Below are 26943 nucleotides of genomic sequence, written 5' to 3'. Positions count from 1 at the left end.
AATCTGACATAGCCTAACCGTAAGGAGTTTATTCAGGAAATGGGGAATTATTTTCAGTTAAAAGCTATTTTGGTTGAAATTGAGTGTTTTTTTTACTAAAAAGATAATATTGAAATAATAGAAACCGAATGTTAAAATTTTGTCTCCCAGTTGGCATTGAGATACGTCGTATGTTCGAATCTAGGCTGGGAGAGGCTGTTAGAGTCCATCGGATCGAGTCTCTTCGAGACGTAGTGAAGGTGCTGCTAACAACTTATCTTGCAAGATTTTAAACTTCGCTCTTGAAGTGATCCGCCGAGCAGATTTCGAAACTGGTGGTTTGATTTTCAGAAAATGCAGCAAACTTCTTGGCTACGCAGGTGACTTTGATAATAAAACCAGAAACTTTGCCACTGCAGAGGCCATTTGCGCTAAACTGAAAGCGGTGGCTAGGAGGATTCGGCCTAAAATAAACGCGTCGAAGATTTAATACATGAATGACAGAAGCTCAAATGAAACGAACGTGTTTTTTCGCGTACGGTAATCGTTGACGGCGACGAACCAAAAGTGGTAGATGAGTTCGCGTATGTGGGATGGCTGATAGCCGTGGATAACACAAATAAGAAGATCCAGCGATGTTGCTGCTCACCAATTTCGGACAGCACAAATCCGCAGACGAAAGTACGATACCCACTATCTTTGAACTTATCCTGTGGGCCATAAGACGAATAGTATCAGCTTTCAATGGACAGCGAAACAGGACAAATTTTCGGGAGAATAAAACACCGCATGATCGTACTTAACCATCTATATTACGTAACTAAACTATCTCGGACAACAGTATTCTATTTATACGGGCGTTACATTGTTCTAATCTTCTTACATTTAACAAAGCTATTTGTATCGCAGAGAATCCAGTAATAGATTCCGTCCCACTCAATCTCAGATAAAACAAGCGGCGTATTCAAACAGGACATCGAAACTGCTTTGCCCTTCGCAAAACGCTACGATCAAAAGGTATAATCCGCCCTACGAACCCCCTATTAGACCGCTGGTTTTTATAGATTTGACAACACTAATGCAGGGCATACGCGCCTTTGCGGACGACATTTGGAGGAGTACAAGCTGAAAGCTAAGAGCAGCGAAGGTGCATGAATCTAGGGTAATAGATACTGCTTTTGGGGCGAACCAACCACTGGTTGAAAGCCTCATTAAAAAGAGTTAATAAATAAATAAATAGTGCTTGGGGAGACGTGCATTTGGCGAAAAACCACGGTGTACCGGACAGGTCGTAAGGAAAACAGATGGCTCGTTCAGTTCTAAAGTGACATTTTTTATTTTTTGAATAAAATAAACTGCGACTTCAGAGACGCCTGGGAAATGAGTGACGAGTAACCCAAGATCGAGTTGAATAGAGCTTGAAACAGTAAGAACTAACCCGGCTCTAAGCTGCTGCTGACGACGACGAGGATCGTACAACATGGCCCGTAAATATTCCTGTGCTCTAACCAGCTGGCTATGAAATTTCAAGCTAAAAAGTATAGAACAAATTTTCGTCTGGGGGGGGTGGGGGGTTTGAACCCCCAAAACCCACTCGTGGGTTACATACATACATACACACATACATACATACACACATAAATACATACACACATACATACATACACACATACATACATACATACATACATACATACATACATACATACATACATACATACATACATACATACATATATACATACATACATACATACATACATACATACATACATACATACATACATACATACATACATACATACATACATACATACATACATACATACATACATACATACATACATACATACATACATACATACATACATACATACATACATACATACATACATACATACATACATACATACATACATACATACATACATACATACATACATACATACATACATACATACATACATACATACATCACACACATTGAATACAATCAACATTTGATTAATATGTTTTGATTTCACACGTTTTAACGGTATAATATACGGTGCTTTAGAGTTAAAATTTGAATAACTTTTGAATGAACCGTCCGATTTTAAATAACTTGGTTTCGTTTGATAGATCTCAGCAGTAATTTTCAAATAATAATAAAATGTAAACATCACACATTTTATTATTATTTGAAAATTACTGCTGAGATCTATCAAACGAAACCGAGTTTCGTCATTGAATTAATGCTTATATGTTACAACAATGTGTTTTAAATACTATTTTTTCACATTTCTTCATGTAACTTTCAAACTACAAGCCCAATCATCATGAAATTTGGAAGTTAAGGGTTTGAAAGGCTCCTCTTGCATATGCAATCAATTTTGTTCAAATCGGTTCAGGGATCTATGAGATAATGAAGTCCCATATTTTTCGTATTTTTATATATAACTTTTAAGCATTAGCATAGGATACCGCCCGTGTGCTGCTACTCCGTTATTGACCAAGACCGATGAAAATTGCAAAATGATGGCTGGAAAAAGCATTCTTGGGACAGCACGCTATTTTTCATTGTGCAACCTTATCAGGTCCCTGCATGCTGATCAATACCGACGCCGGCCACGTCCGAATGCGGGTCCTGGTGGGATGCAATGGAATGTTAGTCCAATACTTGTTGCTACTAAAGACCAGGGAATCCTCTGCATCTTGACAAGTATTTCGGGAAAGGAATTGTTGTTAGTAGATGGGCGGAGCTAGATGTATAATGTAAGTATGTAAGCATCAGTCATATGAGACTAAGCTGGATATTCGAAAATTTTCTTGTAAAGTCAGTAACTACGAAAATTAAGATATAAAAAACACCTTTTTAACAAATTTAATACAATACCAATGGTGCTTATATACAACCATAATTTAATTTATATCGAAAAATGCTATGCACATGCGAGATTTACGGCTCAAAAACCACGTAACAACTTGAACTTATCTGCGATCAGGGAAATCAAGGATAATTAAACGAGCCAATACAGTCCCTAAGTTGATAAGCATTTCCTCCTACCAACGCTAATATGCAGAGATATAGCGCCCTACACGCTTGGTATTTTTATACATAACTTTTGAACTAAAAGTCCGATCAGTATGAAATTCAATAGCGACCTATGGGACACCTAGACCTTTCATTTGACACTAAGAACATTAAATCGGTCCAGCCATCTCCGAGAAAAGTGAGTGAGATTGAAAGCGTTACATACACACACACACACACACACACACACACACACACACACACACACACACACACACACACACACACACACACACACACACACACACACACACACACACACACACACACACACACACACACACACACACACACACACACACACACACACACACACACACACACACACACACACACACACACACACACACACACACACACACACACACACACACACACACACACACACACACACACACACACACACACACACACACACACACACACACATACACACGCACACACATACATACACACACACACACACACACACACACACACACACACACAGAAAATGCTCAGTTTTCGAAACTGAGTCGAATGGTATATGACATTCGACCCGCAGGACCTTCTTTCCATTTCCGGTTTTCCGAGTGATTTCTATACCTTTATACTATATATTTATATAGTAGAAAGGCAAAACAGTAGGTTACTTACAGACAAAATCGTTATAACATATTTATACTGTATGTGGGCAAAGTATTTTTATTGGTGACGGAAAAAGAAAATAGGCTGAATTTAGAAACCTCCCGAAAATAACCTCCCGTACCTTGATGAGTAAGAATTTATTTTTCACACATAAATTTCATGCTGAATGATTGAGTGATTTACTCCAGATGTTATTTGAATCCCCAAAAATGTTTTAAACTCGCGCACAGTGAGATCTTTCCGCAGAAATTGTGGTTTGGTAGGGTTATCGGTATTCTATGTTTTATAAACAAGTTTAGCCTTTATGTTGGTGTGCTTTATGATAATATTAATAATTTCATCGATAAAAATGGATCCGAAAGTGTCACTCACAGACATCGCGGGCGGAGCAAGAAGGAGAACATTTATTTATTTATTTATTTATTTATTAATATAACATTCATCTGACTAATTGTCTTAACCTTTACGTCCCCGACATCAAAAATGAAGGTACTTTCAGTTACACTTTTGGCTCTATCTCATCTGATTTTTAATCGATTTTTATGTAACTAGTCTTAAAAGAACCACATTGGATTGGCCTTTAATGGAAAAATATGCTGGTAAATTCTGGTTTTATTTTCCCGGAGATATTCCAGATCGCGGTGGGATTTTTTTTGACGTCATAAGTAGCAGATGAAATAAAACTAGAAATCTACTTAATTGACTGCGCAAAAGTTATCCATTTTATTTGTAGTCACTAATAATGACTTTTACACTACCCTGTAGCGCTGACTTATGCCCCACACTTCAGAACATCAGTTGTCGGTTCTACCGGAACTCAAAAGTGGCCTTTTGGAATTCTCTCCGGAAATATGGCAAATGGGGTATCAAATGACAGGATTTTTCAACACGAGCTCTTTAGGAGACATTTGGATGTATTTTGAGCCGATCTGAGTATTCCGGAACATCCGGCATCGGTTCTACCGGAACGCAAAAATAGTTATTTGGAATTCTCTTTGAAAATATGGCAAATGGGGTGCGAAATGGATTTTTCAACACGCATAGAGGACATTTCGATGTATTTTTAGCCGTTCTGGACATTCCGGTACATCTGGTATCGGTTCTGCCGGAACTCAAAAGTGGCCATTTAGAATTCTCTCCGGAAATATGGCAAATGGGGTATCAAATGACAGGATTTTTCAAGGAGAGCTCTTTAGTGGACATTTGGCTGTATTTTGAGCCGAACTTGGCATTCCGAAACATCCGGAATTGGTTCTACCGGAAGTCAAAAGTGGTCATTTGGAATTCTCTCCGGAAATATGGCAAATGGGGTATCAAATGACAGGATTTTTCAACACGAGCTCTTTAGTGGACATTCGGATGTATTCTGAACCGATCTAGACATTTTCACATTACAAAATTGTTTGGTTTGAAAAAGAAAGGGTTTCAAACGTTTGTTTCTACGGCATTACGCGAATTTCCGGACCGGTAGCAGATGTAAAACTGGCAGGGATGACAATAGGGAAAAGTTTGGGGGCGGCCATTGGCAAGGAGGAGGTTCAAAAAATACTTAGTTTTCCTTTTCAGTGATTTGATACTCCATTTGCCATATTTTCGAAGAGAATTCCAAATGACCACTTTTGACTTCCGGTAGAACCAATTCCGGATGTTTCGGAATGCCAAGTTCGGCTCAAAATACAGCCAAGTGTCCACGAAAGAGCTCTCCTTGAAAAATCCTATTATTTGATACCCCATTTGCCATATTTTCAAAGAGAACTCCAAATGACAATTTTTGAGTTCCGGTAGAACCGACGCGGGATGTTCCGGAATACCCAGATCGGCTCGTAATACATCCAAATGTCCACTAAAGAGCTCGCGTAGAAAAATTCTGTCTATTGACACCCCATTTGCCATATTTTCGGAGAGAATTCCAAATGGCCACTTTTGGTTTCTGGCAGAACCGATGCCGGATGTACCGGAATGTCCAGATCGGCTCAAAATACATCCAAATGTCCACTAAAGAGCTCGTGTTGAAAAATCCTGTCATTTGATACCCCATTTGCCATATTTCCGGAGAGAATTCCAAATGGCCACTTTTGAGTTCCGGTAGAACCGATGCCGGATGTGCCGGAATGTCCAGATCGGCTCAAAATACATCCAAATGTCCTCTAAAGAGCTCGTGTTGAAAAATCCTGTCATTTGATACCCCATTTGCCATATTTCTGAAGAGAATTCCAAATGGCCACTTTTGAGTTTCGGTAGAACCGACAACGGATGTTCCGAAGTGTGGGGCATAAGTCAGCGCTCTACAGGGTAGCGTAAAAGTCATTATTAGTGACTACAAATAAAATGGATAACTTTTGCGCAGTCAATTAAGTAAATTTCCAGTTTTATTTCATCTGCTACTTATGACGTCAAAAAAAAATCCCACCGCGATCTGGAATATCTCCGGGAAAATAAAACCAGAATTTACCAGCATATTTTTCCATTAAAGGCCAATTCAATGTGGTTCTTTTAAGACTAGTTGCATAAAAATCGATTGAAAATCAGATGAGATAGAGCCAAAAGTGTAACTGAAAGTACCTTCATTTTTGATGTCGGGGACGTAAAGGTTAATGAAAAATTTCGAAAAGTGACACAAAAATATTATAGTCTACACAATAAAAGCTTTTGTCGAAATTTGTTAGACGGCACACCAAAGTCAAACAGGTCTTCTACTGTACGAAAGGTACGCATGCAGGAGGTTAACGGTTCGTTGAATCCAAACGTCGTGCGGTGAAAGCGGGGCTGAAGCAAACCATTAGAACGGAGGGTACGTTGCGCGGCACGAAAGTTGAGCTGCGATAGAATTCTCGGGCTATCGATTTCACTATTTATCACTTTTGCTACAAACATTGCTTGCTCAAACTTTCGGCGGCGTTCAAGAGTGTCGATGCCAAGAAGGCGGCAGCGGTCGGGATACGGGGGCAAGTTCGCCGGATCACGCCAAGGTAGATCACGTAGTGCGAATCGGAGGAACCGTTTTTGTACACGTTCTATTCGCAAGTTCCAAACAAGTTGTTGAGGACACCATACTAAACTTGCATATTCAAGTAGTGGTCGCACCAGTGAGCAATATAAGGCTTTTAAGCAATGAGGATCGTTGAAATCCCGAGCAATTTTCGAGATGAAGCCAAGCTGACGTGTTGCCTTAGCGATGACGTTTGTGCGGTGTGAATTGAAAGAGAGCTTCGCGTCTAACAAAGTCTAACAAAACACCCAGGTCGCTAACGTGATCTACTCTTGCTAGTTCCTGGTTGTCGATCTGATACTGGAACACTATTGGATTCACAGTGCGGTGAAAGGTAATAACATGACACTTAGCTATACTAATAAGTAACCAGTTACTACTGATATTAATATTTTATTTGCTCAATTAAGGTTTAGGCTTCAAGCCCGTTTTCCAATAAAAAAGTACTTAATAACTATGAACATTAACTATTAAAAACACTCAAATGGGATGCAACTGTCCCCTAAAATACAAGCTAAGCCTATTTTTAATATTCGCTGGTGCCATGGTAACATTAACTATATGCTGTAGATCGTTGAAAGCTTTCATGAAACGGCACGTTGGCTCATGCTGGGAGTAATTCCTGTTTCGATGAGGTGGATTAAACACCCGGGTGTTCCGAAGTGCAACTTGGCTGTGATTGAAGTGCAACCTTGAAGCAAGCATTTGACTGTCGGCTCGTCCAGATAGGATGTTTGTGAAGAACACTATGTCGGCAATCTTATGTCTGCAGTGGATTGTGTCAATGTTGACTAAAGAGCATAGGTCGTGATACGGCGGTAGTTCATCTCCATTGCACCTCAAGTACCGCAATGCAAAACGAACAAACTTTTTTTGGACTGTCTCTATCCGTTGTATATAGGTTACATATTGCGGACGCCAAACTACACTTGCGAAGTCTAATTTACTTCGCACAAGGCCTACATATATTGCTAGTATTGCATATGGATCCTTAAGGTCACGACCGTATCGTCTCACAAGAGCAAATAGCTTTAAGCAGTCTTTAATAACGTTGTCTATGTGACTTGTAAACGAAAGTGAACGATCAAATATGATTCCTAGGTCACGAATGGTTTCCTTGCGTGGCAAAACGATTCCGTTGTAGGAGTATTGAAATTCGATTGGACGTAGTTTTCGGGAAAAAGTCATAACAGAGCATTTATCTGGGTTGATGTTCAAGCCGCTATTCGAACAGAATATTCCAATGTTATCCACGTCAAGTTGTAGCTTAAGACAATCACTGCCAGTCTTGATAGGTAAAAAGATTTTTACATCATCTGCGTATATTAAGATTGTAGCATTGGACAACATATCCGGAAGCCTGTTCATCACTAGTACAAAAAGCAATGGTCCTAGATGACTACCCTGCGGTACTCCCGAATTAACAACAAATGAAGCAGAGACGTTTTCCTTAATTTTCACATACTGAACTCTGCGCGAAAGGTAAGTTCTTAGCCAGTTGTAAATCGGTTCATCGATGCCGAAGTCTGTAACCGATTGCATAATACTATCCGTCTTAACAGAATCAAAGGCTTTACTCATATCAGTGTATACACAGTCTACTTGAAACCCCCTTGAGATATAATCGTTTACCAGAGACGTAAATTCACAAAGGTTCGTGGTTACAGATTTTTTCTTCAAAAACCCGTGTTGAGCAGAAGAGATACGATCAGCAACCGTTTCGTATAGATGATCGTAAACTGTTTGTTCAAAGAGCTTCGGTATAGCCGACTGGATAGTTATTGCTCGATAGTTCTCCACATCTGAGCGAGATCCTTTTTTATGAATTGGACTAATACGAGATACCTTCCAAATCGAGGGGAAGTAACCGGAGGCTAGAGACGCATTAAATAGACTCGCGAGAGGTTCTATTAGTTCATTCTGAAACTCTTTCAAAAGCTTATTCGATAGTGTATCGGGACCAGGTGACAGATTTTTGTCGAGTCTGCGAATAGCATTTCCGATGCTGTTTTGAGATACTTGATATGCTTCTGCATCGCTGTATTGAAATGGTATATTGTTGGCGGAGGTATGATCGTCAAATACGGTTTTAAAATGTTCCGCAAATAGGTGCGTTGATGACTGAGCACCGGTAGCAGTAACGTTCTTATACTTAACGTGATCTGGAATACTGCAGTTCTTCCTTCTGCTATTTACGAACTTCCAGAAACATTTCGGGTTACCTTTTATAGATCTTTGTATTTCACTTAGGTAAACTTCATATTCTTCTCGGTGGGCAGCTTTGAACATGCGTAGAACCTGCTTATAGTGCGTCACGTTTTCATCTGACCTATTTCGATGCATTCGTTTTAAAGCCGATCGTTTGGCTTTCATTAGATTGATAAGCGACCGAGAAAACCATTCGGGGTAATTGTGCTGTGATTTTTGCTGTTGATGACCATTGGAGCATGACGGGAAAAAATATCGAAAATCACATGATAAAACGACAAAATATTATAATCCACGGAATTATTAACATTCGCAGCATCCCCGATATCGACATTGAGAACACCAACGGCGCGAATAAAATCCAGCAGCACAGATGCTTGCATAACATATCCCGCTACATCGCTTTGGAACATTTCCTCTGTAACAAAGATATTGTTCCATTCAATATTACCTAAGTCAGTACGCACGCCTACACTGTCCATTGCATTTAAATTCAAATACTTTTTGAACACCCCAATGTCACACTCGTTCGATGCGGCCGCTTCGATGGTCAATAACATCGCACAGTGATGAATTTCGTTCTTGATCAATGGATCCGTTAATGCCACCTGGCAGATGTCTGTGTCAGTAGTGAACACCAGATCAAGAAAGCAATTGTTGTTGTTTACAATATTGCATACTTGCATCAGCCCAGCAGCGAGAAAACTATCAACAATAGCTATCTCGGTTTGTGAAGTAATTTGTTCGGGTAAGTAAAATGGATTATTTGAGTCGAAATTAATTTGATTCCAATTCAAATTTGGCAGGTTAAAATCACCGACAACGATAACTTCGTCTTCCGGACTAATGCTTACAACTATGGACTCGATAAAAAGACAAAACGAGCGATAACGATCGATACCAGAGGTAGGTGCAATATATCCGCAGCACATATAGAGTGATCCGGTCTTTGCTGCTAGTTTAACACAGAGTGCTTCATTGCTTTTAGCCACTGCGTATTCTGTGCTGGCGATGCTATTTCGGACGGCAATCAGAACACCACCGCCAGAGGTTTTTTCACTATTGAAGGCATTTCTATCACAACGGTATACACGAAAGGCGGAAGAAAACAATGAACCATCCAGTACAGTTGCATCCAGGTTAGTTTCAGTGAAACAATATACATCTATGTCTAATTCAATAGACGACATATAGACAATTTTTTGTCGTTCGCATCCTCTTATACTATTCATATTTTGATAATATACATCCAATATCTTTTTCTTTTCGGTAGGTTTTCGTGTCATTGATACTATAGGACTAGTGACGGTCAAATTTGGTTCCAACTCAGGTACGTCAGTAGCATTTATGTTAATTTCAATACGATTATGATCATTCAATATTGCAGGATCGTTATTACTACTGTGTATTGGCAAGGGGTGTAAGAAAGTTTTCTGGATTGGACTCATTATCTCTGATATTTTGAAATGTGTTTGTTCGAGGTTCACTTATGAATTCGCGGAAATAAATACCAGTTTGCCAGCTCGAGGGCTGCATCGCCTTTTCTTTGAAAGCGATATCGATTCCCACCTTAAATGACACGTATGTCATTTGGCTCAAATCAGTACTACGGCACCAGTTTACGAATACCTCCAGGAGCTCTTGTAATCGGCGACAGTCTTCGATGGATCGTATCGGCATATAAAGCTTCAAATCATCGGCGTACACAAGTTTTACGCCAACACCCAACAGTAATGTAACATCGTTGAAAAATAGTGCGAATAATAGAGGCCCCATGTTACTGCCTTGTGGGACACCAGAATTATTAGTAAACTCAGTAGAACAACATTTATTAAGCTTTACACGGAGAACTCTTTCGCGCAAGTACGAACTCAGCCATGCAGTAAACTTCCGTGATGCACCAAGCCGCGAAATTTTCTTTAACAATATGCCATGATCTATCCGATCGAACGCCGCTTTCAAGTCGGTATAGATTGCATCAACTTGAGCCTTCTGCTCCATGTGTGTAATGCATGTAGACGTAAAATCGAGAAGATTTGTGCAAACAGATCGACCAGGCATAAATCCGTGTTGATCAGTCGAGATATAGTTTTTTGTTCGGGATAAAACGAAAGTGCTTACAATTATTTCGAACAACTTCGAGGCAGCAGAAAGGCTGGTTATGCCACGATAATTCTTTACATTCCGACGATCACCACTTTTGTATACAGGAAACATAAAAGACTCCTTCCAGATTGTAGGAAATATGCCTTGCTCAAACGATTTGTTGAATATACACCGCAGAGGATCGGCCAGTACAGCTGCACATCGAGCAATAACGACAGATGGAATACCATCCGGTCCCGCAGAGAACGAGCGTTTCAATTTTTTTGCAGCAGCTAGAACCATATCAGCAGTTATATCGAATGTGTTCATGTCAACTAAATCAACAGGAACAGACTGTGAGGCCGTCTCAGATTCCACCTCGGATGCAGTATCAACGGCAAAAACGGAAACAAAGAATGTTGCAAATAGTTCACACGACTCCAAATTCGACTTTGATTCCGTGTCGTCAAGATAAACATTGCAGGGAATTGAAGCACATTTCCGTTTTGAGTTGACAAAAGTCCAAAAATTTTTTGGTTTCCTTCGAAGATCAGTTTGAACACGCATGACGTATGATTTGTACAACGAAGCATTTACGCGTCGCTACGCTTACGCTCAATTGTTTAAAATTACGCTTTGCTGCGCTAGTTTTCCAACAATGGTATTTGCGATGCCAGAAATTGCGTTTTCGTTTCAAGAAACGCAGATGCGGGGTAGTCCACGGGGGTGAAACAGGCTCCTTCACTAGCGGTAAATGACCGTTTAGCCATTGATAAAGGATATCACAAAACAGCTTAGCCATATCATCAACGTTGTCATGCTCAGTCAAAATCGCCCAGTTTACGCTTGCCAAATAATCCGTCAAAGCGGCAAAATCTATTTTGCGATAATTCAATGTATTATTTTCGGTCAATGTACATTGCCGGACCGAAATAGGATTGATATTGCAATCCGCAAACAAAGCAATGTTTAAAGGGGGATGATGAGGATCGACGGGCGAAACCAGCGGAGCGACGCAAACGTCCGTCGCACATCGTAGACGCACATCGTATAACATTAAGACCCTTTATAGTTTTTGTTGATCGGTGCGGTCCACTTCTTTAGCGTACAACGTTGTGCAATGGAGTTTTGTAGTTACTATCTACAAAATTGCTGAATAAAGTTTTGCTGTATCGTTTGTATCTACAATGCCACTTTCAGTGCTGCTATTCCGCTGGTAGCGAAGCGAATGTTCATTTGATTATCAACGGGGTTGCCACCCTATAGCACTATAAATACATAAGTTACAGTCTAGCATTATTCAGCAAACTTGTAGATAACAACTAGTTCTACAAATGACCCATATATAGTTTTATCAAATTTTGCTTGGTTGAGGCAGTACTGTCAAATGGGTTGTATAAGATTTCGCCGAGGACCATATCGCGGAGTGCCGTTTCGCGGAATACCATTTCGCGAAAAGTACTATTTCGCGGAAAGTACCAAAACGCCGAAAACCCTTTCGCGGAAAGTACTATGCCGCGGAAAACCGTTTGGTGGAAAGAACCATTTGGTGGAAAATATTGTTTCGCGGAAAACCATGTTAGTAGCAAACGTTTCCTAGATGATTCAGGGCGAGCCGGCGAGTGTTCGCCGGTGACCCGCCGTCGGAAGCGCCGGCCACTGCGGGGGGGCAGTCCCCCCGCATAGATCACATCTGTCTAGGTCTATTCGTTTTCCTAGGTCTACTGAGCTCTAGTTAGTTTTCCCTAATCCTCGCATCGATTTAATTGTTGTTGAATACAAAGCGGCAAAGCCGCTTTTTACGGCTTTCAAACTGAATAAGCGGTGGTGCTCCACCAAATAGTACTTTCGGCGAAAATGTTTTCCACGAAATAGTACTTTCCGCAAACACATTTTCCGCGAAATGGTATTTTCTGCGAAAATGTTTTCCGCGAAATTGTACTTTCCGCGAAAATGTTTTCCGCGAAACAGTATATTCCGCGTTATGGTCATCCGCGAATTGGTTTTCCGCGAAATGGTATTCGGCGAAATGTTATACAATCCGAATAAAGGACACAGCAACATCAATAATCATTGTTCAAATACGAAAGAAACCAAAACGGATGAATGAGAACGCTTTTAAGGTTTTAACTGCTAAAGATACACAGTAAGGATTAGTGGGTACAGGTGTACCCGGTTGGTCAGATTGCGTTGAAATTTTGGTTGATCAATTGAGGGTTAATCGGCACCGATAAGTGGCACTCAAATTCTTCTCTCATTATGAGTTTTTATGATTATGAGAGAATCAATTTAATCGGCTGCGTTTAGTAGTGTAATAATTATAGTTAGTTATAAAATATTAAGAATAGCTGTAGATCGATTTTAGATAATTAACAAATTTGATGTGTGTGACAGAATAACTATTTACAATTATAAGTTTACTAAATCTACAAATTCAATTAAACCTTATCGATGATCAGAGTACTGATCAATGATAGTTTGCTACTCGGAAATAGAGGACAACTGAAACATTTCTATCGTCATTTTCTCCACTTACTGTCATTATCAATGGAACAATTATCCGAAGAGAATGGTCTAAAAGATTGAAGATGCGAAGAAGTTGGTTGGTTGGTGGTCTTTATGACTCATGTTACATTTTAAACGAAAGAAGCACTGAAGAAGTTTGAACAACATCCGAGTATTTTTCAATTCTAGTTTTATACTGGAATCGCTCAATTGAAGAAAATTCTTCAGCAATATTAGTCTGATTCTGTCACTTACCGGATATTTGGTGAAGTATACTTTTTCGAATAAATCATCATTTTTATATAATGTTGACATTGTTCCGGGGGGCAGCGGTAATTTCACAACAATACGTCCAAGCTCATTTGCTGCTGATTCCGAACCATCTGGTTGCAGAACACGTACTGAAATAATATAAAACCAAACATTATTATAAAAGTCATAACTTTCGCAGCATTTCCTACTTTTCAATTCAAAATATCTCGCGTAACATATGAAAAAGGCCTATGTGCAAATGAGAGATTCTCATCGTGTCCCCTCCAGGGATGGTTCGATCACTTTGACTCAATTTAGATTCATTTAACAGTATCATCTTAACGGGGCCAAATATGACAAAGTGATATATGAAATATTTGTAGAATAGGTTATTGTCTATAATTTTGCTGAATAAAATGTTGCTGTATCTTTTGTAGTTACGGCGCTACAATGCTAGTATCTTATTAGTGACTAAATGAACGTTCATTTAGTCACTGATGAGTTACTAGCGTTGTAGCACCGTAACTACAAAAGATACAGCAAAACTTAGTTCAGAAAAATTGTAGATTAGAACTAGTTCTACAAATGTCCCATATGTAACATTGTCATATTTTGCTCGGCTGAGACGGTACTGTCAAATGAATCAAAATTGAGTCAAAGTGATCGAACCATCCCTAGTCCCCTCTCTTACGCTTATCACGGAGATATAAATGCATTTCTATGCAATTTTTCTTAAACAATAGCTAGCTATTGTTTAAGCCAGCATCCGGTTTATGTAAAATTAACCCATTCAAGCGCGTTTGCTTCGCCATGATAAGTAGGAGAGAGGTGACGCGAAGAGAATCTCTTATTTGCAAATAGGTCCTACTCACATGTTGCTCTAGAATATGCTTAATGATCAGGGGTTGGAAAATTCACAAAATGAATATATACGCCAACCATCGGCAAACGATGTTATCAGAAAAACCCGAATTAATCCACCTAGCGGTGTGACCTAACCTTTCTACTGCAACAATCATTATTTTTTTATTTTTTCAGGAACATCTATAATTGAGTTGACTCTATTTTTAAACATCAGTTCCGTAGTCCTCAAAATCCTTATTTAATAGTAAAATTCACAAGAACGTACTGCGTGCAATAATTATATTTTCTTTCCTAGGATGTGAAATATTTGTAAGTGTCATTTAATTTACTTTATCAACACCTTCTTTTTCATATTTAAGTGGTTTAAACATGTATGTCAACACAAAAGATCTGTAGATGGCCTTAACTTTTGGAGCTTCAGAGCAACATAAGAAGTTTGTTTTGAATTGACAATATGAAAAATGTGTTCATATAAAATGTGAAATGTTCATATGAAAACTGTGTGTAAATTATCATCAAAAATCAAAAATTATCATCTATCAACAACCAAAATTCTGCATAATTACAAAAATAATCATTGCGCGAATATTTCCTTTTTCACGTTTGAAAAAAGGATATCTAGAACAAAAAGATTGACCTCAAAAATTTTCTATAAGTGATTTAAATGCTTGACTTCAATTATGTAATATATCTTGGATGAAAACATAACAGGGTAGAGCATTAGATATAAAAACGATAGAGAAATTGGGCTTTTCCTTAGCTGGCACTTCTTCAGAAAATTAGTTTTCACAAAACTTGAGCTTCTTTTGTATGTATTTTCATGAACTTTATCTCATCGTTTATACGTTGTTGCCTGTTAAAGGGTTAAGGAAACGAGAGGAGATAAAAGAAATAGTATAAAAGCAGCGCCATAAGCATGCTTGAGGTTGGGAAACTTTATCGTTTTTCAGCGCTTGCCTTTTTCGATAGTCGGTCCCACATGCGCAAAATTTGTTTGAAATGTGTATACATTTATTTGGGAAAATCATTTTCAACCCTATACACCACTATTCCTATAAGCTTAAATCAACTGCTTTTCTTTGTTTCTGCTTGTCTAGTCCGATTGCGAGTAACAGCAAGTGAATAAAATGACAAATGAAATATTTTTCACTTTTCTTGATATATCAAAATCGCAAAGTTCCAAAATTGCAAATAAATGGACATATATAGGCATACATACATACATACATACATACATACATACATACATGCATACATGCATATATACACGCATACACCGATTACAGTCGACCCTTGATATTTTGGCTTTACACGTTTTGATTGGTGTAATATAAGGTACTTAAATGATTAAGTTTGAATAACTTTTGAATAAATCGTCCGATTTTCAACAACTCAGTTTCATTTGATAGATCTCAAGAGTAATTTTCAAATAATAAGAAATTGTACAATCTTTCTTATTGAATTAATGTTTATATGTCACAAAAATATGTTTTCAACACTTTTTTTTACACATTTCTTTATGTAACTTTCAAACCACAACCGAATGGAGTCGTCATGAAATTTATAAGTCAAGGTTTTGAAAGGCTACTCTTTCATGTGTAATCAATTTTGTTCAAATCGGTTAAGGGACCCATGAGATAATGAAGTCCCATGTTTTTCGTATTTTTATACATAACTTTTGAACTAAAAGTCCGATCAAAATGAAATTCAATAACGAACAATGGGACAATTAGATCTTTCATTTGACACTAAGATCATCAAAATCGGTCCAGCCATGTCTGAGAAAAGTGAGTGAGAAAAAAAGCGTTCCTCACACACACACACACACACACACACACACACACACACACACACACACACACACACATACACACACACACATACACACACACACACACACATACACACACACACACACATACACACACACACACACACATACACACACACACACACACATACACACACACACACACACATACACACACACACACACACACACACACACACACACACACACACACACACACACACACACACACACACACACACACACACACACACACACACACACACACACACACACACACACACACACACACACACACACACACACACACACACACACACACACACACACACACACACACACACAGAAAATGCTCAGTTTTCGAAACTGAGTCGAATGGTACTTGACATTCGTCCCGCTGGGCGTTCTTTCGATTTTCGGTTCGCGAATGGATCAAGTCGACTTATGAGCCACATACATTCACGCTTCTTAGCATCGCTGAATATATGAATATCATGTGAAAAGTAAAAGTGCGAAATGGCACCTTCTGCTGCTTCTAAAGCAACTAACACTACTTCAAACTTTACTTCTCTCTTTATGGTGATATTATTTTTAACACTTTTTGGCATACCTGGGCATACTATACCCGCTAATTCGACCACACTCTATATTCAAGATTCAATTTTTAAACGTATTTAGATGTTCTCAATGATTAGGTTATACTCGTGATAAAATTCAAAGCCGATGGATGCATTATCGGTGAGGCAGGCGAATAGTGTATGTTCATAAGGGGTGTTCATCGATTCAAATAATCATTTTTCCGTGAATTATCCAACCACTGTCAAAGACATACAGCCAGGCTTGATTTGCTCTTTTTACTTTAGTTTTGCTCTTTTGACTACAGCGTCCCAGTCAAACAAAATTCGAAACAGTGATGCAATGGCCTATTGTGGAGTTGATTATTATCTACAATATTGTTGAAGAAAGTATAGTTTTATCTTTTATATTATGGCGCTATGGGGCTGATACCCCGCTGGTAGCCAAAAGAGCACTCTTTTTGCTACCAATGGCATTGCAGCTCAGTAACGCTATAAATACAAAAGATTACACTATACTTCCTTTAATAATATTGTAGATAATAAGTAACTCTACACTTGTCCTCTAAATCACTTTTTCGAATTCTGTTTGGCTAAGGCGCTGTAGTCAAAAGAGCAAATCAACCATGCATACAGCAATAGCCGAGATTTCTTTTTATATCAAACAAGTTAGTGACCATTCTGAGGACAACTCATCAAGTGGACTCAAAATGGATAAAAATCAACTCCTGGAGTGATTCCATGCAATTTGAAATACATATTGCCGAACCTCCCAGTTGGCCTCGAGCTACGATACTGGTCTAATAAGTCGGTCGTCGTATGTCCGAATCTCGGAGGAGACTGTTAGAGCCTCCATACACGTACGCATATATTGGAAATCAATAAAATATTGCCGTTTCATTCATGTCGGGCGTCGAGCCCAACATCTCCTTCTGCCAGCTTGGTTCGTGGCACTCACACAGTCGAGCGTGTTTTAAACATGAATTCACCAACATTTTCGGCCAATATGTTCTTACGCGTATGGGGGCCTATAGAGTCAATAGGATCGTAGCACTGGCCCACAACTGTCTTGTACTCTAACAGCTGGCTACGATTCTTTTGTATAAAAATAAAAGATCAAATTTCGATAGCGGAATGTAGCACCTAGGCTTTGCTTTTTTTATTGCCGAGGATTTTATTAACCATGTTGTTGGCTTCATTAGGCCCACATGAATCTGCTCCGGAATGGATATTCCGGGTACAATTCGTCAAATGGGGTGAAAATGAGTAAACATCAACTGCTGGAGTGACTTCAAGGTTTCCGATACCAATATTGTTTGGTTTGATTGACAATTTAAAAAATTTGTTTGGATCTGGATCATCAGAGGTGGTCCCAGGACTCTGTACATTCCATACACTAAAAGAGACAAATTTCCCAATCTTTTGACGGGTCAAGATTCAAAATCAGTCAAGAATTGATAAAGTTGGAAGCATTTCATGTCATTTCATTTTTATTATCCTTATCGATATTACCAAACTGTTACCACGTGGCACACGATCCTTGTACACAGATAACACTAACATCTTTTAGTGTATCGAAACTCGCAATGATTGCAGTCTTCAAGCGCTGATTGATTTATTCGCAGGCTGATGCTCCATAAAATATATGTCGCTAAGCATTTCTAAATGCACTGCAATCACCTTTCATCGTAAAAAGCGACCTATGGTCTATCGCATTGACGGAATACTTCTGCAACGCTGCAAAGTAGTCACCGATCTCGGTGTAGTCTTGGATGGCTCAACTGACGACAACTGAAAACCGTATGGAACGATGATGATGAAAAATATTATATTATACTCAATACTTTAGTGAATGAATTTTTAAATTTCGCATATTAAATATTTCCGAACAAAACACAATCTGATGCTTTGTATAAGCGAATTAACAATTAGTTAGAAAAAACTGTCCTTGAATCGAAAAATTAACTTATTTCGAAATGTTTTCCTATAGGTATCATAATAAGCATTACATCGAATCGAAATCATTCTTACTGAGCAGCAGCAGCGGATATGGAACACCAACACGGCGTTGTTGGTACCGTACCGCTACCGTACCGCTACAAGTTTTTACCGTATCGCTCCAAGCAGTTATATAGGTTTTTTAGTCTGCGAGCGTAACCGCGTGCCAGCTTACACCAGCCGGCACTTGCTACACACTTAAAAAAAAGCACTGAATTCGGTAAAATTTTACCGAAATCTAAACAGCTGAACGTTCGGTAAAATTTTTTGAGTCACCAAACGTTACTAAAGATCCGTAAACGTCAATATGCACGACCGAAATTTTTACCGATCGTTCAGCTGTTTAGATTTCGGTAAAATTTACCGAACTGTTTAAGTGTGTAGAGCACTAGGGATGGGAAAACTATCATTAATTACTGATAGTTATCAGTAAGCAATAATATCACTAAGTATCAGTAAGGTTTCGCAGTTATTGATGCTTACTGATACAGTTACGTCGTCCCGTTAGAAAAATAATTTTAATCCCCTTAATGTTAATGGTCGGTAGTTACGTACGATTGACGAGAGTGACACAATATGTCGTCGTTGTCGTCAGCAGCCTAGAGCCGTTGTGGCTCGTCCTGTTTCAAGCAGTCGTCTCTATTCAACTCGATCTTGGGCCATTCGTCGCAAATTTCCCAGTCGTCTCAAAAGTCATAAATCACTTTCGACTTGGTCAAGCCATCTTGCATGTTGTGTTTTCGTGTTTCCGGGGCCGGTGGGGTTGTTGAAAAGAACTGTTGTTGCTCTGTCGTCCGGCATTCTAACGACGTGCCCGGCCCACCGTAGCCTACCGATTTTTGTCAGATGTAGATGGGAATCTCTGGGATTCACAAGCAGTGAAAGTATGTCGTGATGTCATATACTTCTACCCTTGATGAAAATCATGCCTCTCGTTTCGATGTCCGCTGGTCGGAACACAGCCCCAAGAGTGATGTTGAACAGCATACTGGATAAGCTGTCACCTTGTCCCAACCCTCGCCGTGTCTCGAGGGGACTCGATTGTGTCCCTGAGACGTGCGAAACACATCACTCGTTCCAATGTAGCTATGATTAGTCGCGCCAGTTTATCCGGAAAACCGGTTTCGTGCATTATGTACCATAGGTGGTCTCGATGTATCGTATGTTACTTCGAAATCAATAAAGAGGTGATCCGAGGACACGATGTACCCTCAACATTTCTGCAAGATCTGTCGGATGGTAAAAACCTGGTCGGTAGTTGCGCGAGCCCCCATGAAGTCCACCTGATAAATTACAATGTAAAATTACAATGAATAATACAGTTATTACAATTTCCTATTTTGTTGCTACAATGCACTTTGGGGGATTTCCATACAAGCAGGCGGACAAAAATATTTTCGAATTTTTTCTAGGATTTTTGACGTTCTTCTAGTTGATATGATTAAAATATGTTGTTAGAGTACATTTGCAAACATTTCACGAACATATTTTGAAAAGGGTTTAACTGTTTACCTTTGTCATATGTGAAAAACTAATATGGATCATTCCATCTCAAACGTTTGGATTCGACCATCAGTGATTTCAACCAAAGTTGGCATAATTGTTCATTCCGACCCCACGACCAATTTCCTGAAGTTATACGCCGATTGAACAATTCCCCTAGCAGTGGCACTGCTTACTTTTTTACAGATTTTCAAAAAAAGTCATTTTTCGGGCTTAAATATCTCAGCAACAGTTTGATGTGAATACATGCCAATATACTTTTTCTATGGGGTTTTGACCGCGCAATCGAATGATGTTATCAGTTTTTATCTAATTTGTCATACTTTTTTTTGCAATTTAAAACCAAAAATGCGAATATCTCAAAACCCCCAGTTTTATTTTCAAATAAATATGTTCAAAATGTTCCCCAGACAAATTCTACATAAGGATCACTTAACTAGAAAAGACAATATTGGTAGTTCGGGAGATATGGTGTTTTGAATATCCGGGGCATGCGTTATTCTATCTGAATTATTAGTAAAAGCATGTTTAAATACGTTTACCTGAAGCTTCCAGACATTTGTATGACTAAATAATGTATTTTAATGAAAAAGATGCATTTTCAACATAGAATCAACATAATAAATTTTGAGGTTCTGGATACTTTTGTATGTATTTAAATATAAGTAATAATTTCGTACAAATTTTTATAGTTCTATTATTTAATTGTGCAATATAATGCATTTCACTGGTAAAATTATTATGGTATTTCACTTCTGAAATTATTCGAAACTTCGAAGTAATTTTGAAAATGGCTTTATTAGCACTACGGGAAAACCTAGCCTAAAACGAACGAAATTCAGAAACTGCCTGGCAATTGATCAAATATAACTGACCTTATGTAAAATTTTCCGGCAAACCTAATGGTGCCCACCCCTTCTGTTGGCAGTGGACAAGAAAATACTGAGATTTGATAGCTTCCGTTTATTAGTGCGCTTCAAAGCTGGAATTAATAATTGATATCTTTAAGAGATTGCATAAATTGGGATCATGTAACACTCACAATTCAGTGTTTCCTGCACTACTTGGGGTATCCACGTACCAACGAAATTAGGCTTAACAAATTACCTTCCCTAAAAGGCGGATTATGGATTTAGAAGTTATCGACAAAGAGCAATGGACGCTTACTTAGTTGAGAACAATGGATGATAGGCAAACCTAAGCTCCGCACTATCTGCTAAACTAAATCCACCTGCTATTGTATATAACTGTTATTATGTAGAAATTAGCGTTAATTCTTTCGTAGAATTTACTACCTACTGTAATTTTACACTCAAATCGTAAAGAAAATATTTAAATGATTTATGGCAAATTGGCTTATCATACTACACTTATTCAGGCGGTTAATTCTCGTAGTCGTAATGACGCAGCAGCCTCGATGATGACAATATATGACGATGACAGTATGGATGATGATGACAGTATCGACACCTTCATGGTGCAGTGTCAACTGCGTTGTCCGAGTTGCCAATTATATTTTGCGGCGGCAACACCTTCCTTAATTGTCATCGGAAAGTATTAAGTTTTGTTGATTTTCACCTATTCTTAACAATATTTTAACTTAATGGAGTTTATCAGGCCAGTTAAGTTATTCATTCGTTCCATATAAGCTTTGTAAGATTTACCGAAATTGGTCCATAAGTTCAGCAGATCTAGAACATATCTTGAAATAGGCCGTAGGTCTAAAAATTCAGCCCACTCAATATGGATTGCAATTTAAAATTTTCGAAGACATTTCTTCGATGAACTTAACAGGAGGGGCGCATGTTTTCTTCATAGTTCCATTAACGTTGTATGGAGGAAATCTCGATGGTGACTCCTTATGAATTACTTCATATTGAAATCTGTTTAACCTAGTTTCTAAATATGATTATACTAAATGCTTCTTCTGTTGACATAATTTCACGTTGATCAGTTAGCCGTGCGCGCGCGTTTGTGTGCGTGTATGTGTGTGTGTATGTGTGTGTGTATGTGTGTGTGTATGTGTGTGTGTATGTGTGTGTGTATGTGTGTGTGTATGTGTGTGTGTATGTGTGTGTATGTGTGTGTGTATGTGTGTGTGTGTGTGTGAATGTGTGTGTGTATGTGTGTGTGAATGTGTGTGTGTATGTGTGTGTGAATGTGTGTGTGAATGTGTGTGTGAATGTGTGTGTGAATGTGTGTGTGAATGTGTGTGTGAATGTGTGTGTGTATGTGTGTGTGTATGTGTGTGTATGTGTGTGTATGTGTGTGTATGTGTGTGTGTGTGTGTGTGTGTGTGTGTGTGTGTGTGTGTGTGTGTGTGTGTGTGTGTGTGTGTGTGTGTGTGTGTGTGTGTGTGTGTGTGTGTGTGTGTGTGTGTGTGTGTGTGTGTGTGTGTGTGTTATTCGCTGGAAATATATTTAATCTTGAAATCTCCCATGGTGACTAGAAATTTTCAAAATATTATATTTCGCAGAGTGGCGCATGGTGGCACGTAATTCTTTCATAAGTTGATAGTATATACCTGAGATTTAACCCAGAAGGAGGTATTAACCTGGAGTTATCTGGAGAAAAAAAGTTCTCGACTGAGAAAGCAGAAAATTCTCTTATTTTATAATATTTTCCTTCACCTCATACTTTTTATTATTATAATTTCTCCTCTAGCCGTCTAAACCATTTATTTTTCGGAAACCTCATTTCATTACCTTCCTAATCTATACCTATAAAGAAGGATTTCTGTCTGTCTGTCTGTCTGTCTGTCTGTCCGTATGTTCCTTATAGAATCGAAAACTACTGAACCAATCGGCATGAAAATATGCATGTAGAGGTTTTTTGGGGCCAGCAAAGGTTTTAGTGATGGTTAGAAACCCCTCCCCCACTAAGAGGGGGGGCTCCCATACAAATGAAACACAAATTTCTGCATAACTCGACAACTAATCAAGCAAATAGAACCAAATTTGGCATGTGGGTGTTTTCGGTGACAAGAATTTATTCTATGGTAAATTGCGACCCCTCCCCTCTTTATAAGGGGAATTATAACTCCTCTCCTCTTTAAAAGGGGGGGGCTTCCATACAAATTTCCTCATAACTCGAGAATTAATCAAGCAAATGGAACCAAATTTGGCATGTGAAGGTCTTCGAGGGCAAGAATATTTTCTATAGTAAATTAGGACCACTCCCCACTTTAAGAGGGGGAGCTCCTGTACCAAAGAAACACAATTTTCCTCATAACTCGAGAAGTAATTAAGCAAATGGAACCAAATTTGGCATGTGGGTGTTTTTGGAGACAAAAATTTTTTCTATGATGAATTGGGACCCCTCCCCGTTTTAGGAGGGGGGGATCCCATACACATGAAATACAAATTTCCTCATAACTGAAGAACTAATCAAGCAAATGGAACAAAATTTGGCATGTGAAAGTTTTCGAGGGCAAGAATATTTTCTATGGTAAATAAGGACCCCTCCCCACTTTAAAAGGGGGGGGGGGGCTCCTATACAAACGAAATACAAATTACCTCATAACTCGAGAACTAATCAAGCAAATGGAACAAAATTTGGCACGTGGGTGTTTTTGGAGACAATTTTTTTTTCTATGATGAATTGGGACCCCTCCCCACTTTAGGAAGGGGGGCTCCTATACAAACGAAATACAAATTTCCTCATAACTTGAGAATTAATCAAGCAAATGGAACCAAATTTGGCATGTGAAAGTTTTCTAGGGCGTAAATATTTTCTGTGGTGAATTAGAACCCCTCCCCACTTTGAGAGGGGGGGCTCCTATACAAACGAAATACAAATTTCCTCATAACTCGAGAACTAATCAAGCAAATGGAACCAAATTTGACACGTGGGTGTTTTTGGAGACAAAAATTTTTTCTATGATGAATTGGGACCCCTACTCACTTTAGGAGGGGGGGCTCCTATACAAATGAAATTCAAATTTCCTCATAACTCGAGAACTAATCAAGCAAATAGAACCAAATTTGGCATGTGGAGGTTTCTGGAGGCAAAAATATTTTCTATGGTGAATTAGGACCCCTCCCAACTTTAAGAGGGGGTGCTTCTACACAAATGAAATACAAATTTCCTCATAATTCGAGAACTAATCAAGCAAATGGAACCATATTTGGCATGTGGGTGTTTTTGGAGGCAACCATTTTTTCTATGATAAATTAGGACCCCTTACCTTTTTAAGAGGGAGGGCTCTCATACAAACGAAATACAAATTTCCTCATAACTCTAGAACTAATCAAGCAAATGGAACCAAATTTATCATGTGGGTGTTTTTGTAGGCAAGAATATTTTCTATGGTATATTTTCTATGGATTTCCCCACTTTAAGAGGGGGGGGGGGGGCTCCTATACAAATGAAAAACAAATTTCCTCTTATCTCGAGAACTAATCAATCAAATGGAACCAAATTTGGCATGTGGGAGTTTTAGATGGCAGAAATTTTGTCTGTGGTGAATTACGACCCCTTCCCCTTTTAAGAGGGGAGCTCCCATACAAATGAAATTCAAATTTCCTTATAACTTGAGAACTAATCAAGCAAATGGAACCAAATTTGGCATGTGGGAGATTTTGGAGTCTTGAATTTATTTTACGATAGTTAGAGACCTCTCACCCCTGTGGTAGGGGGATATGGACTCTCATACAAATAAAACAGAAATTTTTGCGAAACTCAAAAACTAATCGAACTCGAGAAATTCGAGACTCTTCCATAAAACATTAGTCAATACAAGACCACAAAAACTATCTATAGTAACACTAGATCATTCAGGACGAGACGGTCGCGAGTGTTGCCGGTGACCCGCCGCCCACTGGGGGGCTTGCAAAACTCGAGATTGTGACAAAGATCATCCGAGATTCATGATTTATGTACGACACAGGTTAATTTGTGGCAATACGAAGTTTGTCGGGTCAGCTAGTCTATACCTATAAAGAAGGATTTCTGTCTGTCTGTCTGTCTGTCCTGTGTTCCTTATAGAATCAAAAACTACTGAACCAATCGGCGTGAAAATTTGCATGTAGAGGTTTTTGGGGCCAGGAAAGGTTTTAGTGATGGTTAGAAACCCCTACCCCCACTAAGAGGGGAGGCTCCCATACAAATGAAACACAAATTTCTGCATAACTCGAGAACTAATCAAGCAAATAGAACCAAATTTGGCATGTGGGTGTTTTCGGTGACAAGAATTTATTCTAGGGTAATTTGAGACCCCTCCCCTCTTTATAAGGGGAATTATAACTCCTCTCTCCTTTAAGAGGGGGGGTTTCCATACAAATTTCCTCATGTTACGTTTTTACTCCGTTGAAAGTTGGATTCAGATTCATTCTTTATTGTTCGATAAGTTCTTGACAAGGTTCCTACTGGAGACGCCTGAAGCACCGTTCTATGTAAAAGCCATGTACACGATCACCAATCCGTGATCGATGTACATGCGAAAGAGACAAAGATAGAAACCTCGAAAAGCTATGACTGCACACATGGTAACAGCGAGGTTCAGTAAATTTGAAATGCGACACTTTCGTTCGTCGCAGTAAACGCTGACAATTTTGTGCAGGCATTGAACTGAAGGTTCAATGCCGGTTAGTAATAAATTTCTCAGCATGTTCCCACTGGTGTGGTCTGCTGAGGATGTAAGAATTGGAAGGCATGAAAATGACATGTGAAATCCACATGTCACACTCATAACTCGAGAACTAATCAAGCAAATGCAACCAAATTTGGCATGTGAAAGTTTTCGGGGGCAAGAAAATTTTCTATGTTGAATTAGGACCCCTCCTCACTTTAAGAGGGGGGGCTCCTGTACAAATGAAATACCAATTTCCTCATAACTCGAGAACTAATCAAGCAAATGGAACCAAATTTGGCATGTGTGTGTTTTTGGAGACAAAATTTTTTTCTATGATGAATTGGGACCCCTCCCCACTTTAAGTGGGGGGGGGGGCTCCTATACAAACGAAATACAAATTTCCTTATAACTCGAGAGCTAATCCAGCAAATGGAACCAAATTTGGCATGTAGGTGTTTTTGGAGGCAAGAATTTTTTCTATGATGAATAAGAACCTCTCCCCACTTTAGGAGGGGGGGCTCCTATACAAATGAAATACAAATTTCCTCATAACTCGAGAACTAATCAAGCAAATAGAACCAAATTTGGCATGTGGGTGTTTTTGGTGACAAGAATTTATTCTATGGTAAATTGAGACCCCTCCCTCTTTATAAGGGGAATTGTAACTCCTCTCCCCTTTAAGAGGGGGGGCTTCCATACAAATTTCCTCATAACTCGAGAACTAATCAAGCAAATGGAACCAAATTTGGCATGTGAAGGTTTTCGAGGGCAGGAAAATTTTCTACGGTGAATTAGGACCCCTCCCCACTCTAAGAGGGGGGGGCTCCTGTACAAATGAAATACAAATTTCCTCCTAACTCGAGAACTAATCAAGCAAATAGAACAACATTTGGCATGTGGGTG

At 39.0% G+C, this 26943-nt stretch overlaps 2 long non-coding RNA genes across 3 annotated transcripts; one reads left to right on the top strand and one right to left on the bottom strand.

Moving 5' to 3' along the window:
• The first annotated feature begins 9715 nt into the window (after positions 1-9715).
• LOC128741636 (uncharacterized) lies at positions 9716-10384 on the top strand. Its single transcript, XR_008412223.1, has 4 exons — positions 9716-9782; positions 9865-10015; positions 10150-10206; positions 10264-10384. It is a non-coding gene; the product is annotated as an uncharacterized LOC128741636 (long non-coding RNA).
• A 10809-nt stretch (positions 10385-21193) lies between these two features.
• On the bottom strand, positions 21194-21828 carry LOC128741635 (uncharacterized). Of its 2 annotated transcripts, XR_008412222.1 has the most exons (4): positions 21636-21828; positions 21511-21580; positions 21344-21450; positions 21194-21290 (listed from the first exon to the last, which is right to left on the bottom strand). It is a non-coding gene; the product is annotated as an uncharacterized LOC128741635 (long non-coding RNA). The 2 variants fall into 2 exon arrangements; XR_008412221.1 differs by having other exon boundaries at positions 21215-21450.
• Between the last annotated feature and the right edge of the window lie 5115 nt (positions 21829-26943).

Source organism: Sabethes cyaneus, chromosome 3 (assembly GCF_943734655.1).
Source record: "Sabethes cyaneus chromosome 3, idSabCyanKW18_F2, whole genome shotgun sequence".
NCBI classification, from domain to species: Eukaryota; Metazoa; Arthropoda; class Insecta; order Diptera; family Culicidae; genus Sabethes; species Sabethes cyaneus.
This window is presented reverse-complemented; position numbering and strand designations above follow the sequence as displayed.